The sequence below is a fragment of the Petromyzon marinus genome, chromosome 54 (genome assembly GCF_048934315.1).
Source record: "Petromyzon marinus isolate PM22_M1 ecotype Great Lakes invasive population chromosome 54, UKy_Petmar_22M1.pri1.0, whole genome shotgun sequence".
In the NCBI taxonomy this organism is placed as follows: Eukaryota; Metazoa; Chordata; class Hyperoartia; order Petromyzontiformes; family Petromyzontidae; genus Petromyzon; species Petromyzon marinus.
The window spans coordinates 9,123,903-9,142,160 of record NC_133720.1 but is presented as its reverse complement, the minus strand read 5'-3'; the positions used below and the strand labels follow the sequence as shown (position 1 = coordinate 9,142,160).

Genomic DNA, 18,258 nt, shown 5'->3' with positions numbered 1-18,258 from the left:
GAACACCCCCAGCTGGTGCAGCGATGTTGTGCCTAAATTGATGGCTCTGCCTGCTCTCTCTCCTCTCTCTCTCTCACTGCCTGCTCTCCCTTCCCACTCTTTTCTCTCTCTCTTTCTTTACCGCCCTCGCCCCCCAGGGTTTCCCATTTCGGTTTCAACCACGAGACCAATTGAGCCCCCCCCCTCCACCCCCCTAACCCCCCCCACCCCGCCGTGCCCCTAATCCCGTTTTCCACCACCGCTGTTTCTCTTTGTCGCTCTCCATGGTAGCTAAACGGTCTCTTCGCCCTCTCTCTCCCCACCCCTCTCTCTTTCATCTCTCCACGACCCCCCTTCGCCGTGTCTTCCCTCTCCTCTCTCTCCCTCGTCTCTAAAGTTTTCTCTCTACCCTCCCCCTCTCTCCCACCCCGCTCGCTCTCTCTCAATGTCTCTCTCGTTCTCCCCTCTCTGATCTCTCTCCCTCCTCTTCATCACCCCCCCCCACCTCTCTCTCTTTACACTCTCCGTGCTGCGTGGTGAGGCCAAGCGCGTGAAATTAAATAATGGCAGCAAAATAGACGCCGAGAAATCGAGATTATAGACAGCTCCCTCATCCCCCCCCCCTCCGTCTCACCCCCCACCTCCTCCTCATCGCCCTCCCACCCCCCGATCCCCCTCCTCCCCTCCCCGTCTTCCCGCACACACAACACACACAGCCAGCACACAAAGACAAAGATCCCCCGTCTAGCCTACAACCGCTGTTAGGGCAAGTGCTGTTAGCGACTAGCAGCGCCGAGGCTGCCACTGCGTCACACGAGGGGGTGGGTGGCCAGCACCACGCCCGACCGCCTTTGTCTCCCCAGTGGCAATGCTTTTATCCACCGCACTAGGTACTCATTTGAGGCTGAGTCGACCTAGGGGAGGCCCAGGACCGGTTCAGATAATCGTCACTGATGTTGGCCGTGAGCGGGAATCGAACCTGGGTCGCCAGGTTCATAGTGCAGCGCGCTAACCGCTACACTATCGCTCCCCACACACAAAGACACACACAGACACACACAGACACACACACACACACAGATACAGACACACACAGACACACATAGACACACATAGACACACACAGACACACACAGACACACACAGATACTCGCTATGCGCACTTGCCCCAACACCCGACGGGTGACCTTTGTCTTTGTGCGTATGGTCATATCCACGATGCATTGTTAATCCACTGCTGGATGAAAGCCTCGCAAGTGTCACGTCTGTCATTGGGTGGGGGTTGTCGTTGACCATACTTCACCACGCGGGTCAATGCACTGCGCTCGTGGTGCTGGTGGTGATGCTGGTAGTGATGGTGGTGGTCATGGTGATAATAGTAATTGTGCTGTTATTTGTGGTCGTGATGGTAGTGGTGATGGCAGGAGGGAGAGAGGGTGTGAGTGAGAGTGGGCAGGAGGGAGAGAGGGAGTTAGAGAGAGATAGTGAGAGGGAGAGAGTTAGACAGAGGGAGACTTTTGACTTTCAAACCACTTTTATTGTTGCCAGCAGCAAAAGCACTGGAGCCGATTTCGAAACAGACCACGTCGAGTCGAGCATCATGTGTCCACGTCACAACACACGACCCACGTCACACGCGCGTCACGCGCCACGCACAACACAAACACCACGTGGTCACGCACGCCACGCTCCACGAATCGGCTCGTTAGAAATTCAGAACGCCGTTGTCGCTGGTGCAGGGGGCACGGCCACCGCCCCCCGTCCAGAGACCACACGGAGCGCGTCACCGGCACGGGAGTGGCTCGCGTGCTCCAGCCGGAGCCGTGCCTCGAGCCAGGCCCCTCAACACCGGCACTGCGGAGCGGCCGTCGCCTCGCGGCACCGTTCTCCCGCTCTTGTAAACTTGCCACCTTTGCTTGGGCACAGACGAAGTTGGCAAGATCGTGGCGCTTATTAGCCAGGCAAGGCACCCCCCATGAATGGAACTGCTTTTGTAAAAAGGCACCTCCAGTCTCGTGAAAATGAACCCCAAAAGCCGCGGACGCCCCAAGTCGTGGTGGGGCCCAGATCTCCCCTGGCACCGCAGAACGCACACGGAGAGCGGTGCCCCTGGGGAGCCTCGGCTGAGCCGCACGGCCGATGGCACCGTCCGGCGCACCAACCTCCACCGCAGGTCACCGCGGCATTTGGGCCACGGGAGGCTTCTTCGTCCGTTTCCACCATGGGAGGCGGCCGCAGCGAGGGGAGAGAAGTGAACTCTCTCCACGCTGTGTCCCGTGGGCTCGGCCAGGCCCCGGCAACGCGGCGCCTTGACGCAGCGCGGTGCTTCAGCGGCGTCCCCGGAGTCACTGCGCCCGGGAGGCTGAGCGCAGGAGAGGCGCTCGCCACTGTCCTCCGGCGCCTGCAGACGCAGCTCCTGCATGGCTCGCAGCACGTCCCTGGAGTGCATGGAAGGGGACGGGGTGGGGGGGGTGAGTAAGAGAGGGAGAGCGACGTGTGATGTGATGGGAGATGGGAGGGAGAGTGAAAGACGAAGAGAGAGCATACGAGGTGCTGGATGGAGAGCGTTGGAGAGAGTAAATAAGAGAGGGAGAGAGAGAGAGTTAGAACAGCACGTGACCGGCAAGCTATCCAATCGCTGCGCGGCGTCTCCTATAAAGCCACGGGTCGACCACGGCGGGCTCCTGAACAGCGCGAGCCGGGGAGAGTGGCACGGGGGAGAGAGCGACACGGGGGGAGAGTGTGAGACACGGGGGAGAGAGACACGGGGGGAGAGTGTGAGACACGGGGAGAGAGCGACACGGAGGGAGAGAGCGACACGGGGGAGAGAGCGACACGAGGGAAGAGGTTGAGACACGGGGGGAGAGAGAGAGACACGGGGAGAGAGAGAGACACGGGGAGAGAGAGACACGGGGGGAGAGTGTGAGACACGGGGGGAGAGAGACACGGGGAGAGAGAGACACGGGGAGAGAGAGAGAGAGAGACGGAGAGAGAGAGAGACACGGGGAGAGAGAGATACGGGGAGAGAGAGACACGGGGAGAGAGAGGCACGGGGGGAGAGTGTGAGACACGGGGGGAGAGAGACACGGGGAGAGAGAGACACGGGGAGAGAGAGAGAGAGAGAGACGGAGAGAGAGAGAGACGGAGAGAGAGAGAGACACGGGGAGAGAGAGATACGGGGAGAGAGAGAGACACGGGGAGAGAGACACGGGGAGAGAGAACGATTCATTAATCTCCGCCAGGTGGTCGTGATTGAGTCCCAGACTCTCCTCGCCTCGACTCCGCCGCGGGACTCCCAGGAGAGAGAAGAGGAGGGTGGAGGATCGAAACATCGGCAAACAGGTGAGGTCGGCTGGGAGGTGGGAAGGATTGTTGTTGTGGAATAATGTCGTTATCGGCAGCCTTGGTCTCTCCACTGCTGGATAGAGCCCTGCCCACTGGGTCCGTGGTCGATGCGGCGATGTACTCATGATGGCGTTCGTCCTCCAATCCACGTGCTCCTGTCTGTCTGTCTCTGTGTCTCTCTCTCTATTCGTCTCTCTCTGTCTGTCTCTCCCTGTCTCTCTCTGTCTCTCTCTCCCTGTCTCTCTCTGTCTGTCACTGTCTCTGTCCGTCCCTCTGTTTCTCTGTCTCTCTCTGTCTCTTTCCGTCTCTCTCTCTCTCTGTCCATCTCTCTCTGTCTGTCTCTCTCTCTCTCTCTGAGATCCTAACCCTGCAACTTTCCATCACGTCACCATCATCACCATCACCACGGAATGTGTGCTCTCTGCACTGCTGGATGGAGACAAATATGAGCTTTGGTCTCTACGCGGTCTCTCTGCCTCTCTCTGTCTCTCTCTCTGCCTCTCTCTCTGTCTCTCTCTGTCTCTCTCCCTCTGTCCGTCTGTCTCTCTGTCCCCGCGTGATCCCGAGACAGTTGCCACGGGGAATTCCCTCCAACTACACGGCCCGCTCGCCTCTCTCTTTTCCACATCCATCACACACGCGCACGCACGCGCGGCCTTGGTTCAACACAAACAGCACTCCGAACCGGTTTCGACATTCAGTGTCTTATCAGCAGTCGGCCTCCGCTAGAAGCGGTGCTGCAGGTGAGCTGCCTGCCAAGAGATTCCTGGCCAAGGGTCTTCTACCTGTGAGCTGCGGGTCTCGGCTCCGACGCGAACCCCTCGAGATTCGCTGCGCGGTATCGCTGCCGGCATTCCACTGCTGGATGGGGAGCCTCACTCACACCCTGCGGGAGGGTGTGGGGGAGGGGAGGCGGGGGGGTATGCGGTGGGAGGGTATTTGACCATACTTCACCATTGTGCTCAGTGTGGGTTAGTGCGGGCATGGGAGCACCTGTTACACACGTGGTCTACAGCACCTGTTACACACGTCGTCTACAGCACCTGTTACACACGTAGTCTATAGCACCTGTTACACACGTGGTCTACAGCACCTGTTACACACGTAGTCTATAGCACCTGTTACACACGTGGTCTACAGCACCTGTTACACACGTGGTCTATAGCACCTGTTACACACGTGGTCTACAGCACCTGTTACACACGTAGTCTATAGCACCTGTTACACACGTGGTCTATAGCACCTGTTACACACGTGGTCTACAACACCTGTTACACACGTGGTCTACAACACCTGTTACACACGTGGTCTACAGCACCTGTTACACACGTGGTCTATAGCACCTGTTACACACGTGGTCTACAGCACCTGTTACACACGTAGTCTATAGCACCTGTTACACACGTGGTCTATAGCACCTGTTACACACGTGGTCTACAGCACCTGTTACACACGTGGTCTATGGCACCTGTTACACACGTGGTCTATAGCACCTGTTACACACGTGGTCTACAGCACCTGTTACACACGTAGTCTATAGCACCTGTTACACACGTGGTCTACAGCACCTGTTACACACGTGGTCTACAACACCTGTTACACACGTGGTCTATAGCACCTGTTACACACGTGGTCTATGGCACCTGTTACACACGTGGTCTACAGCACCTGTTACACACGTGGTCTACAGCACCTGTTACACACGTAGTCTATAGCACCTGTTACACACGTGGTCTACAGCACCTGTTACACACGTGGTCTACAGCGCCTGTTACACACGTAGTCTATAGCACCTGTTACACACGTAGTCTATAGCACCTGTTACACACGTGGTCTACAGCACCTGTTACACACGTGGTCTACGGCACCTGTTACACACGTGGTCTACAGAACCTGTTACACACGTAGTCTATAACACCTGTTACACACGTGGTCTACGGCACCTGTTACACACGTAGTCTATAACACCTGTTACACACGTAGTCTATAACACCTGTTACACACGTGGTCTATAGCACCTGTTACACACGTGGTCTACAGCACCTGTTACACACGTGGTCTATGGCACCTGTTACACACGTGGTCTACAGCACCTGTTACACACGTAGTCTATAGCACCTGTTACATACGTGGTCTACAACACCTGTTACACACGTGGTCTACAGCACCTGTTACACACGTGGTCTACAACACCTGTTACACACGTGGTCTATAGCACCTGTTACACACGTGGTCTATGGCACCTGTTACACACGTGGTCTATAGCACTTGTTACACACGTGGTCTACAACACCTGTTACACACGTGGTCTACAGCACCTGCTACACACGTAGTCTATAGCACCTGTTACACACGTGGTCTACGGCACCTGTTACACACGTGGTCTATAGCACCTGTTACACACGTGGTCTACGGCACCTGTTACACACGTGGTCTACGGCACCTGTTACACACGTGGTCTACAGCACCTGCTACACACGTGGTCTACAGCACCTGCTACACACGTGGTTTACAGCACCTGTTACATACGTGGTCTATGGCACCTGTTGCACACGTAGTCTATAGCACCTGTTACACACGTAGTCTATAGCACCTGTTACACACGTAGTCTATAGCACCTGTTACACACGTAGTCTATAGCACCTGTTACACACGTAGTCTATAGCACCTGTTACACACGTGGTCTATGGCACCTGTTACACACGTGGTCTACGGCACCTGTTACACACGTGGTCTACGGCACCTGTTACACACGTGGTCTACAGCACCTGCTACACACGTGGTTCTACAGCACCTGCTACACACGTGGTTTACAGCACCTGTTACATACGTGGTCTATGGCACCTGTTGCACACGTAGTCTATAGCACCTGTTACACACGTAGTCTATAGCACCTGTTACACACGTAGTCTATAGCACCTGTTACACACGTAGTCTATAGCACCTGTTACACACGTAGTCTATAGCACCTGTTACACACGTGGTCTACGGCACCTGTTACACACGTGGTCTACGGCACCTGTTACACACGTGGACTACAACACCTGTTACACACGTGGTCTATAGCACCTGTTACACACGTGGTCTATGGCACCTGTTACACACGTGGTCTATGGCACCTGTTACACACGTAGTCTATAGCACCTGTTACACACGTGGTCTATGGCACCTGTTACACACGTGGTCTACAGCACCTGTTACACACGTAGTCTACAGCTCCTGTTACACACGTGGTCTATAGCACCTGTTACACACGTAGTCTATAGCACCTGTTACACACGTGGTCTACAGCACCTGTTACACACGTGGTCTATGGCACCTGTTACACACGTGGTCTACAGCACCTGTTACACACGTGGTCTATAGCATCTGTTACACACGTGGTCTACGGCACCTGTTACACACGTAGTCTATAGCACCTGTTACACACGTGGTCTATAGCATCTGTTACACACGTGGTCTACGGCACCTGTTACACACGTGGTCTATGGCACCTGTTACACACGTGGTCTATAGCATCTGTTACACACGTGGTCTACGGCACCTGTTACACGCGTGGTCTATGGCACCTGTTACACACGTGGTCTATAGCATCTGTTACACACGTGGTCTACGGCACCTGTTACACACGTGGTCTACGGCACCTGTTACACACGTGGTCTATAGCACCTGTTACACACGTGGTCTACAGCACCTGTTACATACGTGGTCTATGGCACCTGTTGCACACGTAGTCTATAGCACCTGTTACACACGTGGTCTACAGCACCTGTTACACACGTGGTCTATAGCACCTGTTACACACGTGGTCTATAACACCTGTTACACACGTGGTCTACAACACCTGTTACACACGTAGTCTATAGCACCTGTTACACACGTGGTCTATAGCACCTGTTACACACGTGGTCTATGGCACCTGTTACACACGTGGTCTATGGCACCTGTTACACACGTGGTCTACAGCACCTGTTACACACGTAATCTCTGGCACCTGTTACACACGTGGTCTATGGCACCTGTTACACACGTGGTCTATGGCACCTGTTACACACGTGGTCTACAGCACCTGTTACACACGTGGTCTACGGCACCTGTTACACACGTGGTCTATAGCACCTGTTACACACGTGGTCTACAGCACCTGTTACACAGGTAGTCTATAGCACCTGTTACACACGTAGTCTATAGCACCTGTTACACACGTGGTCTACGGCACCTGTTACACACGTAGTCTACAGCACCTGTTACACACTTGGTCTATAGCACCTGTTACACACGTGGTCTATGGCACCTGTTACACACGTGGTCTACGGCACCTGTTACACACGTAGTCTACAGCACCTGTTACACACTTGGTCTATAGCACCTGTTACACACGTGGTCTATGGCACCTGTTACACACGTGGTCTACAGCACCTGTTACACACGTAGTCTACAGCACCTGTTACACACGTGGTCTACAGCACCTGTTACACACGTGGTCTATATCAACTGTTACACACGTAGTCTATAGCACCTGTTACACACGTGGTCTATAGCACCTGTTACACACGTAGTCTACAACACCTGTTACACACGTGGTCTATAGCACCTGTTACACACGTGGTCTATGGCACCTGTTACACACGTGGTCTGCAACACCTGTTACACACGTGGTCTATAGCACCTGTTACACACGTGGTCTATAGCACCTGTTACACACGTGGTCTACAACACCTGTTACACACGTGGTCTATAGCACCTGTTACACACGTGGTCTACAGCACCTGTTACACACGGGGTCTATAGCACCTGTTACACACGTGGTCTATAGCACCTGTTACACACGGGGTCTACAACACCTGTTATACACGTGGTCTATAGCACCTGTTACACACGTAGTCTACAACACCTGCTACACACGTGGTCTATAGCACCTGTTACACACGTGGTCTACAACACCTGTTACACACGTGGTCTAGAACACCTGTTACACACGTAGTCTATAGCACCTGTTACACACGTGGTCTACAACACCTGTTACACACGTGGTCTGCAACACCTGTTACACACGTGGTCTATAGCACCTGTTACACACGTGGTCTACAACACCTGTTACACACGTAGTCTATAGCACCTGTTACACACGTAGTCTATAGCACCTGTTACACACGTGGTCTACAGCACCTGTTACACACGTGGTCTATAGCATCTGTTACACACGTGGTCTATGGCACCTGTTACACACGTGGTCTGCAACACCTGTTACACACGTGGTCTATAGCACCTGTTACACACGTGGTCTATAGCACCTGTTACACACGTGGTCTTTGGCACCTGTTACACACGTGGTCTACAGCACCTGTTACACACGTAGTCTATAGCACCTGTTACACACGTGGTCTACAGCACCTGTTACACACGTGGTCTATGGCACCTGTTACACACGTGGTCTACAGCACCTGTTACACACGTGGTCTATAGCATCTGTTACACACGTGGTCTACGGCACCTGTTACACACGTAGTCTATAGCACCTGTTACACACGTGGTCTATAGCATCTGTTACACACGTGGTCTACGGCACCTGTTACACACGTGGTCTATGGCACCTGTTACACACGTGGTCTATAGCATCTGTTACACACGTGGTCTACGGCACCTGTTACACACGTGGTCTATGGCACCTGTTACACACGTGGTCTACAGCACCTGTTACAAACGTAGTCTATAGCACCTGTTACACACGTGGTCTACGGCACCTGTTACACACGTGGTCTATGGCACCTGTTACACACGTAGTCTACAACACCTGTTACACACGTGGTCTACAACACCTGTTACACACGTGGTCTGTAGCACCTGTTACACACGTGGTCTACAGCACCTGTTACACACGTGGTCTATTGCACCTGTTACACACGTAGTCTATAGCACCTGTAACACACGTAGTCTATAGCACCTGTTACACACGTCGTGGCGTTGGTGTGGTGAGCGGTAGTGGTGGTGGCCAGGGTTCTGAGCTACCTAACCTGGCCACCCGAGTTCAACTCCAACACCGGTGACAACTATCTGAACCGGGTATTGAGCTTACCCTAGGTTGACTCAGCCTCAAGCACGAGAAGCTGGTGCGGTGTGTAAACATCCCCATTGGGGAGACAAAGGCGGCCGGGCGTGGTGTTGGCCACCCACCCCTTGCGTGCCACAGGGCCGGCCTTCACAGGTGCTCACTAACATCACTTGCCCCAACAGTCTTTACGGGCTATGCGGGGGAGCTTTGTCTTTGGTGGTGTTGGTGGTGGTAGTTTTGGTGGTGATGTTGGTGGTGTTGATGGTCGTGGTCGCCCTTTCCCGCGAAGCAATCCAGGCTCAACCCCTGCTTAGTTCTCAAGATCTCGGGAGCTAAGCATGTTCGATCCTCTGCTGGACGAAGGCCTCCCCCCAACCCCCCTCCCACCAATCCGCGATCCTCAGGTGTCTCACGATCCGCCCGTCCTCTGCCTTCCACGGTGCGAGCAGCCGATTTTGGTCGCTCCGTTTCCAAATGACCTCCATTGGCCTGCCGCTTCTTACGGCAGTTAATATCACAACGTAACAACACCAACAACAATCGTCGTTGTTTTCACAATGGACGGTGGGGACGATGGGAAAGAGTTGTCGTGCAACGGCAGGCAAGTGATGGGACGCGTGCGGGATGTTGACTACCTCGCCTGGTGTGCAGGAGGTCGTAGGTTCAATCATCATCACGGTGGCTAAGAGATGTTGACTACCTCGCCTGGTGTGCAGGACGTCGTAGGTTCAATAATCATCATGGTGGCTAAGAGATGTTGACTACCTCGCCTGGTGTGCAGGAGGTCGTAGGTTCAATAATCATCATGGTGGCTAAGAGATGTTGACTACCTCGCCTGGTGTGCAGGAGGTCGTAGGTTCAATCATCATCACGGTGGCTAAGAGATGTTGACTACCTCGCCTGGTGTGCAGGAGGTCGTAGGTTCAATAATCATCATGGTGGCTAAGAGATGTTGACTACCTCGCCGGGTGTGCAGGAGGTCGTAGGTTCAATCATCACGGTGGCTAAGAGATGTTGACTACCTCTCCTGGTATGCAGGAGGTCGTGGGTTCGATCCCGGCCCTGACGCCTGCTGCTGCTGTGTATTTGGAGTCTGCTGCTGTGTATTTGGAGTCTGCGTCCGGTTTTTCCCCTCCACATTTTAAAATAAACTCGTTCAGACTATTTGACTGCTGCTCTAAATGTCCACGTGGTGGTGATGAGCCACTTCGTTGAGCTATCGTTTGTGATAGCCAGGTCGCTTCAGATATGAGCTACGAATCAGCTCGGTGGGGCTTTACCTGGTAAAATAAACACGCCAGGAGAGGAGATGGAGCGATGACGATGGTGGAGGGAGGAGACGGAGAGTGGAGAGATGAGAGGAGCCAGACAGAGGGAGATGTTTAGTGGAGAGAGATGCAGAGACGGACAGAGAGAGAGAGAGACGGAGACGGACAGAGAGAGAGAGAGACGGACAGAGAGAGAGATGGACAGTGAGAGAGAGACGTGGGAGAGGGTGACTCGTAGAGAGAGGGAGGAGATAGATGGGATAGAACGGGCAGAGATGGGAGAGCGATGGGAGAGCGATTGGAGGGAGAGGAGAGAGGGCAGAGATGATGGAGTAGGAGAGGGAAAGAGGGACGAGTGATGAGGGAGGGGGCAGAGATGGGAGAGCGATGGGAGCGGAGAGAAACGGGAGAGGGGTGGCGCGCGCTGTGAGTCAGGATGATGTTCCCGTTGCCATGGAAATGCGAGCATCATTGGGGGACCGCGCTCCGCAGCCTGGGGAGGGCGGGGGGGACGGGGGGTGGGGGGTTACCTGCCCTCCCTCTCCCCTCGCTCTCCCCTCCCTCTCCCACCGCTCATCTCTCTCGTCATGCTTCCTCGAACGCTCTTCCCTCTCTCTCTCGTGTCCCCCACTCTCCCTCCCTCTCTCTCTCGTGTCCCCCTCTCCTCCCTCTCTCTCTCTCTCGTGTCCCCCACTCTCCCTCTCTCCCTCTCTCGTGTCCCCTCTCTCCCTCTCTCTCTCTCTCCTCTGTGTGCTCGCACTCTCCCTCCCGCTCGCGCTCTCCCCATCGCTCCTCACTCAACGGTCTTGAACTCTCACGCCCTCTCGCAAGATCCCTCTATCACTCACCCAACCACTCACTCACCCCGGCCACTCACCCGACCACTCACTTACACCGCCACTCTCTCACCCGACCAATCACTCACCCGACCACTCACTCACCCCACCACTCATTCACCCGACCACTCACCCAACCACTCACTTACCCCGCCACTCACTCACCCGACCACTCACTTACACCGCCACTCACTCACCCGACCATTCACTCACCCGACCACTCACTCACCCGACCACTCATTCACCCGACCACTCACTCACCCGACCACTCATTCACCCGACCACTCACCCAACCACTCACTTACCCCGCCACTCACTCACCCGACCATTCAGTCACCCGACCACTCACTCACCCGACCATTCACTCACCCGACCACTCACTCACCCGACCATTCACTCACCCGACCATTCACTCACCCGACCACTCACTCACCCGACCACTCACTCACCCGACCACTCACTCACCCGACCACTCACTCGACCACTCACTCACCCGACCACTCACTCACCCGACCACTCACTCGACCACTCACTAGACCACTCACTCACCCGGCCACTCACTCACCAGACCACTCACCCAACCACTCACTCACCCAACCACTCACCCACTCACCCAGCCATTCACTCACCCACCCACTCACTCACTCACCCAACCACTCACTCACCCGACCACTCACCCAACCACTCACCCACTCACTCACTCACCCAACCACTCACTCACCCGACCACTCACTCACCCGACCACTCACTCACACGACCACTCACTCGCTCACCCTGCCACTCACTCACCCAACCACTCACTCACACGACCACTCACTCACCCGAGCGCTCAGGTGCAGGTGGGGTAGGTGGGAGGTGGGAGCCGGGGGGGGGGTGTGGTGGGAGGGGGGGTGAGACCCATCGGGTAGACGACTCGAGGCGAGGCTCCCCGCTTCTCAGTGTGACTGAGTCTGTGTCACTGGGAGTCTGTCTCTGTGTCACTGGGAGTCTGTCTCTGTGTCACTGGGAGTCTGTCTGTGTCACTGGGAGTCTGTCTCTGTGTCACTGGGAGTCTGTCTCTGTGTCACTGGGAGTCTGTCTCTGTGTCACTGGGAGTCTGTCTGTGTCACTGGGAGTCTGTCTGTGTCACTGGGAGTCTGTCTGTGTCACTGGGAGTCTGTCTGTGTCACTGGGAGTCTGTCTGTGTCACTCGGAGTCTGTGTCTGTGTCACTGGGAGTCTGTCTCTGTGTCACTGTGTCACTGGGAGTCTGTCTGTGTCACTGGGAGTCTGTCTCTGTGTCACTGGGAGTCTGTCTCTGTGTCACTGGGAGTCTGTCTCTGTGTCACTGGGAGTCTGTCTCTGTGTCACTGGGAGTCTGTCTGTGTCACTGGGAGTCTGTCTGTGTCACTGGGAGTCTGTCTCTGTGTCACTGGGAGTCTGTCTCTGTGTCACTGGGAGTCTGTCTCTGTGTCACTGGGAGTCTGTCTGTGTCACTGGGAGTCTGTCTCTGTGTCACTGGGAGTCTGTATCTGTGTCACTGGGAGTCTGTCTCTGTGTCACTGGGAGTCTGTCTGTGTCACTGGGAGTCTGTCTCTGTGTCACTGGGAGTCTGTCTCTGTGTCACTGGGAGTCTGTCTCTGTGTCACTGGGAGTCTGTCTCTGTGTCACTGGGAGTCTGTCTCTGTGTCACTGGGAGTCTGTCTCTGTGTCACTGGGAGTCTGTCTGTGTCACTGCGAGTCTGTCTGTGTCACTGGGAGTCTGTCTCTGTGTCACTGGGAGTCTGTCTGTGTCACTGCGAGACTGTCTCTGTGTCACTGGGAGTCTGTCTCTGTGTCACTGGGAGTCTGTCTGTGTCACTGGGAGTCTGTCTGTGTCACTGGGAGTCTGTCTCTGTGTCACTGGGAGTCTGTCTCTGTGTCACTGGGAGTCTGTCTCTGTGTCACTGGGAGTCTGTCTGTGTCACTGGGAGTCTGTCTCTGTGTCACTGGGAGTCTGTCTCTGTGTCACTGGGAGTCTGTCTGTGTCACTGGGAGTCTGTCTCTGTGTCACTGGGAGTCTGTCTCTGTGTCACTGGGAGTCTGTCTCTGTGTCACTGGGAGGCTGTGTGTGTCAACTGGGAGTCTGTTGTCTTTAATTCCATCAAGAAAGTAACTTCCAGCACCTCGTCTATCATCCTCCATCGGGGAAGAAAAGCCGTGATGCGACCTCTGGCAGGTTTGCCAAGCATTTATGTGAGCCCTTGAGGGGAGGAGAAATCCCTCAGCCCAGACAACACCAATATTGGATGAAGTCGCCGTACCCTGTGAGTGGCTGACAGATGTGTGCCATCCGTCGAGGAAGTACGGAAGGCGATCCGAAGTCTGAGACCAGGAATAAGCGCCGAGCAGAGATGATTTCCCAAGACGACTGCTGAGGGAGGGTGACGTTTGTATGTAGACTGCCCTACATGACAATTATAACAGTCTGCCCTACTGGGACGGGTTCCGCATGACTTGAAGGATGCCCTGGTTGTCGCTCTCTTTAAGAAGGAGGACCACACGGACGGTGTAGTAACTGTAACTGCAAGGGCATCGCACTCCTAAATGTGCCGGGAAAAGTCATGGCAAGGATCATTCAACATCGCCGTGCCAGGCACTCTAAGGAAATGCTTATGGAGCCCCAATGCGGTTTCAGACCAGGGCAGTCCTGCACAGACGCTATGTTTTATCTCCCTCTGATACAGCAGATGTGTAGAGAATTACAACAAGACCTATTGACGTGGTCAAGGCCTACACTACAATTAATAGGCATCGGCTCTGGTTGTTCTTCGCGCGCTCGGAGTCCCTGAATCTTTGCTCACAATCATTAGGGATATTCATGATGGTGGGCAGGCCCGGGTAAAGCTATGTAGCCCAGAGTCAGAGCAATTCCCTGTTCACCTTGGGGTGCAACAGGGATGATCTTTGGCTCCCACATTCTTTAAACATAATTTTGTACCATGATGTTCGAAAAGCTTTCCATGGCTGTACCAGAGGAATTTGTATCTGGTATAGGTACAATGGGAGGCTGATCGATGCCTCGGTGCGGTCGAGGGATGGCTCCCGATTGGTAAAACACGTTACATATGCTGATGATCTGGTGATTGCTGCTCACTCAGAGGAGGAGTTGAAGGTGCTGAATCTGGAACGTGCCACTATGAGGTGTGGGGTCTTACCATCAGCTCCACCAAAACTAAGCACCTGCCAGGGTATTTTTGTGTCATCAAACACCCCACCCCCTCAGTTCCACTTGGTGATGAAGCAGTTGTGGAGAGAGTGGAGAAGTTTTCATACCTGGTCAGTGTGCTTATGACCGGCTCCGGTTTGACAGCAGGGGTGTCACTCTGAATCAGTCGAGCGGCATTATCTTTTCATTGGCTGCGTATCGCTGTATGAAAGCTTCCTGGTCTGTCGCTCCACATGAAGCTTCGGGTCTTCTCGGCCACAGTCATGCCCTCCCTTCTCTATTCTTGCGAAACGTGGACCCCTCTAGTCAAACATCTGCGCCACTAAGAAACATTCAGGCTGGCATGCCCTACGATCCATCCTGTGTTTAACCAGGCTGGATTGTGAGAGGAGCTCATAAATCCTTGAAAGATCTGGACACATTCCCATCAGTGAGCTCCTCCGGCAGGAAAGGCTGCATTGGCTGGGTCACGTAGCCCGCATGCTCAGCCACCGTATGGCCAACCAACTTCTGTTTGCCCAGATAGAGGGGGCTTAAACGGGCGCGGTACGGGCCAGAGAGGAGATGCAGTGATGTGGTACAGGTAGATGTGGAGCTGAGTGGACTTGTCGATGACTGGTACCAGCGGTGTCAAGATCGGCCTCTGTAGAGGAGGCTCGTGAAGGACGCTGCTGCTGGGCAGTTGGAGGCAGTCGCCCTCCAGCAACAACGGAGGGCGGAGGAGTGATGCTCACAACAACAAGCAGAGCGCCGGGCAGATAAAATACCGCAAGTTGGCACAGTAGGGGGCACAGGTGGTGCACCAGCCAGTCATCTCAGTCAGTCGACCTGTGGCACCTGCTGGGTCAGTCACGTGGCCGCCTGCCAGCGGACGTTCGACACTTCACGTGGCCTTAAAGTAGTGCACCTGGCCTGGCACAGGCGCCGTGGTGACGTCAACGCCGCTTCGTGGCGAATCGCGGTGTTGTTGTTTTGTGAGTCTGAGAGGTAGTGTAGTGGTTAGCGCGCTGCACTACGAACCTGCAACCAGAGTTCGATTCCCACTGACGACGGACAACACCAGTGACGATTATCAGGGCAAATGAGTAGCTGGTGCGATGTGTAATCCTCCCCACTGGGGAGACAAAGGCGGCCGGGCGTGGTGCTGGCCACCCACCCCCTCGTGTGCCGTGCTGTCCTTCATAGGTGCCACTCGCCAACTGCACTTTCCACATCAGTTCGTGAAGGCTACACGGGGGATCTCTGTCTTTGTGTCATTGTGTGGCCTGTCGGTACGAAGGCAGTGAAGAAACGCGTGAGCGAATCTCCATCTGTTCCATCTGTACGGGGATAGAGCGTTGCCCCCTTGCGCAAGGCGTGAGGGTTTTATCCAGTTCCCTCCTCCTCCCCACGTGAATAGCAAACACGACAACAACAACAACAACTCGCCACATTCATCTTGGTAAACATTAGCGCCAATGTAGCGGCGGCATGAACCTCCTGAGAACGAGTCCGTGGGCTCGGTGTGGCTCTCCTGGATGCCACGGCTCTCGGCCACGCTCAGCCCGCTGGTGCCCACCACGCCGTGCGCCCTGGGGGTGTCGCCGCCTGTTCCCGCTGCTGCCCGTCGGAGCGGGGCAGCGCCCCGCCGTGCGTGGCCATCGCCCATCCAGGCCACGAGCAGAGCCCAGCCGCTGCAGAGCTCTCCCGCTACGCCCTCCGCGTGAATCGGTGGCAGCTCCCCCCTCCAGCCCCCCCCCAGCCCCTCCCTCCCAGCCCCCCCAGCCCCCCCCCAGCCCTCTCGCCTCGCCCCCCCCTCCCAGCCCTCTCCCCCCCCCCCAGCCCTCTCGCCTCCCCCGCCCCCTACTCGTGAACAGCCGAGTCGCTAATCCACGGTCGTGTCGCGCATGTGATCTCACATCCCTGAGACGCTAAGTACCCCCCCCCCCGCCCCCCATGTATCTCCCTCCCTCTGCCCGTGTCTCTCTCCTCGGGTGTGTTCCTCTCAACCTCCCTCTCTCCCCCGCATCTCTCTCTGTGCCTTCCTCTCCCCGTGTGTGTGTGGCTCCACTCTCCCTCACTCCTCCCGTGTCTCTCTCTCTCGATATCTCCCTCTCGATGTCTCCCTCTCCTCCTCCCGTGTGTCTCTCTCTCGATGTCTCTCTCTCGATGTCTCCCTCACTCCTCCCGTGTCTCTCTCGATTTCTCCTCCTCTTCTCATACACGCATCCTCTTCAAGCGGTTCTTTGCCGTCTTCCCCGAACCTTGTCTCGCCCCCCCCCCACCACGCCCCCCACCACGCCCCCCCCCACAGCCCCCCCACAGCCCCCCCCCCACTCCGCTATATCCGCCGCGTTAATTGGAGGCGGAGTCGGCGCCGCGTGACCGCGGCTCAAGCAGCAGCGCGAAGCTGGGGGGTGGAGGAGGGGGCGGGGGGCTGCGGAGGGGGCGGGGGGTGGAGGAGGGGGCGGGGGGTGGAGGAGGGGGCGGGGGGTGGAGGAGGGGGCGGGGGGTGGAGGAGGGGGCGGAGGGTGGAGGAGGAGGAGGGGGGCGGGGGGTGGAGGAAGAGGAGGGGGCGGGGGGTGGAGGAAGAGGAGGGGGCGGGGGGTGGAGGAGGGGGCGGAGGGTGGAGGAGGGGGCGGGGGGTTGGACGCGGTGGGGGGGTATCTCAAACCACGCCCCGCCCCCCCACGCCGTCTCCATCCTCTACCGCCGACGCTCACAAGAACGAGCGGGCGGCTAAAACGCAAGCGAGTTGGTGACACACTCGGGGGTTGGGGGGGGAACCTACCGGCAAAATTATCTGTGAGTCGGGGCCCCCCTGTGGCACCGAGGGGGGCCCCCGTGGCACCGAGGGGGACCCCCGTGGCACCGACGTGACTTTACCGAAAGAGTTAAGAATAAGGTGGCTGGTTGTGTTGTTGTTAGTGGTGGTTGTGTTGTTGTTAGTGGTGTTGTTGTTAGTGGTGTTGTTGTTAGTGGTGGTTGTGTTGTTGTTAGTGGTGGTTGTGTTGTTGTTAGTGGTGGTGGTGTTGTTGTTAGTGGTGGTTGTGTTGTTGTTAGTGGTGGTTGTGTTGTTGTTAGTGCTGGTTGTGTTGTTGTTAGTGCTGGTTGTGTTGTTGTTAGTGCTGGTTGTGTTGTTGTTAGTGCTGGTTGTGTTGTTGTTAGTGCTGGTTGTGTTGTTGTTAGTGCTGGTTGTGTTGTTGTTAGTGCTGGTTGTGTTGTTGTTAGTGGTGGTTGTGTTGTTGTTAGTGGTGGTTGTGTTGTTGTTAGTGGTGGTTGTGTTGTTGTTAGTGGTGGTTGTGTTGTTGTTAGTGGTGGTTGTGTTGTTGTTAGTGGTGGTTGTGTTGTTAGTGGTGTCCATCAGAGCCCAGATGTGGCTCTCAGAACCAGCGACGCCTGCCGTGGCGGCGATCCCCTGGGTCGACTCGGACTAAAATAAATACTTCCCGACGGCAGCCACTTCACGAGCGGCTGGAGGCGCCTCCAGCACAGTTGTGATTGTGACAGTGGTTGACTTGGGAGTGGTGGTGTTTTAAGAATGGTGGTGTGGTGGTGAGCATGGTGATAGTGGTGTATTGAGCGTGGTGGTGGTGGTGCTGTGGTGATGATG

The 18,258-nt window shown here is 55.7% G+C and overlaps 1 long non-coding RNA gene across 1 annotated transcript in view; it reads left to right on the top strand.

Moving 5' to 3' along the window:
• Window positions 1-3,112: 3,112 nt before the first annotated feature.
• The window catches only part of LOC142905440 (uncharacterized), a 205,509-nt gene continuing 190,363 nt past the window's right edge, over window positions 3,113-18,258 (top strand). Inside the window, exon 1 of the long non-coding RNA XR_012929619.1 lies at window positions 3,113-3,321. This is a non-coding gene — a long non-coding RNA (uncharacterized LOC142905440). The remainder of the gene's footprint in view (window positions 3,322-18,258) is intronic.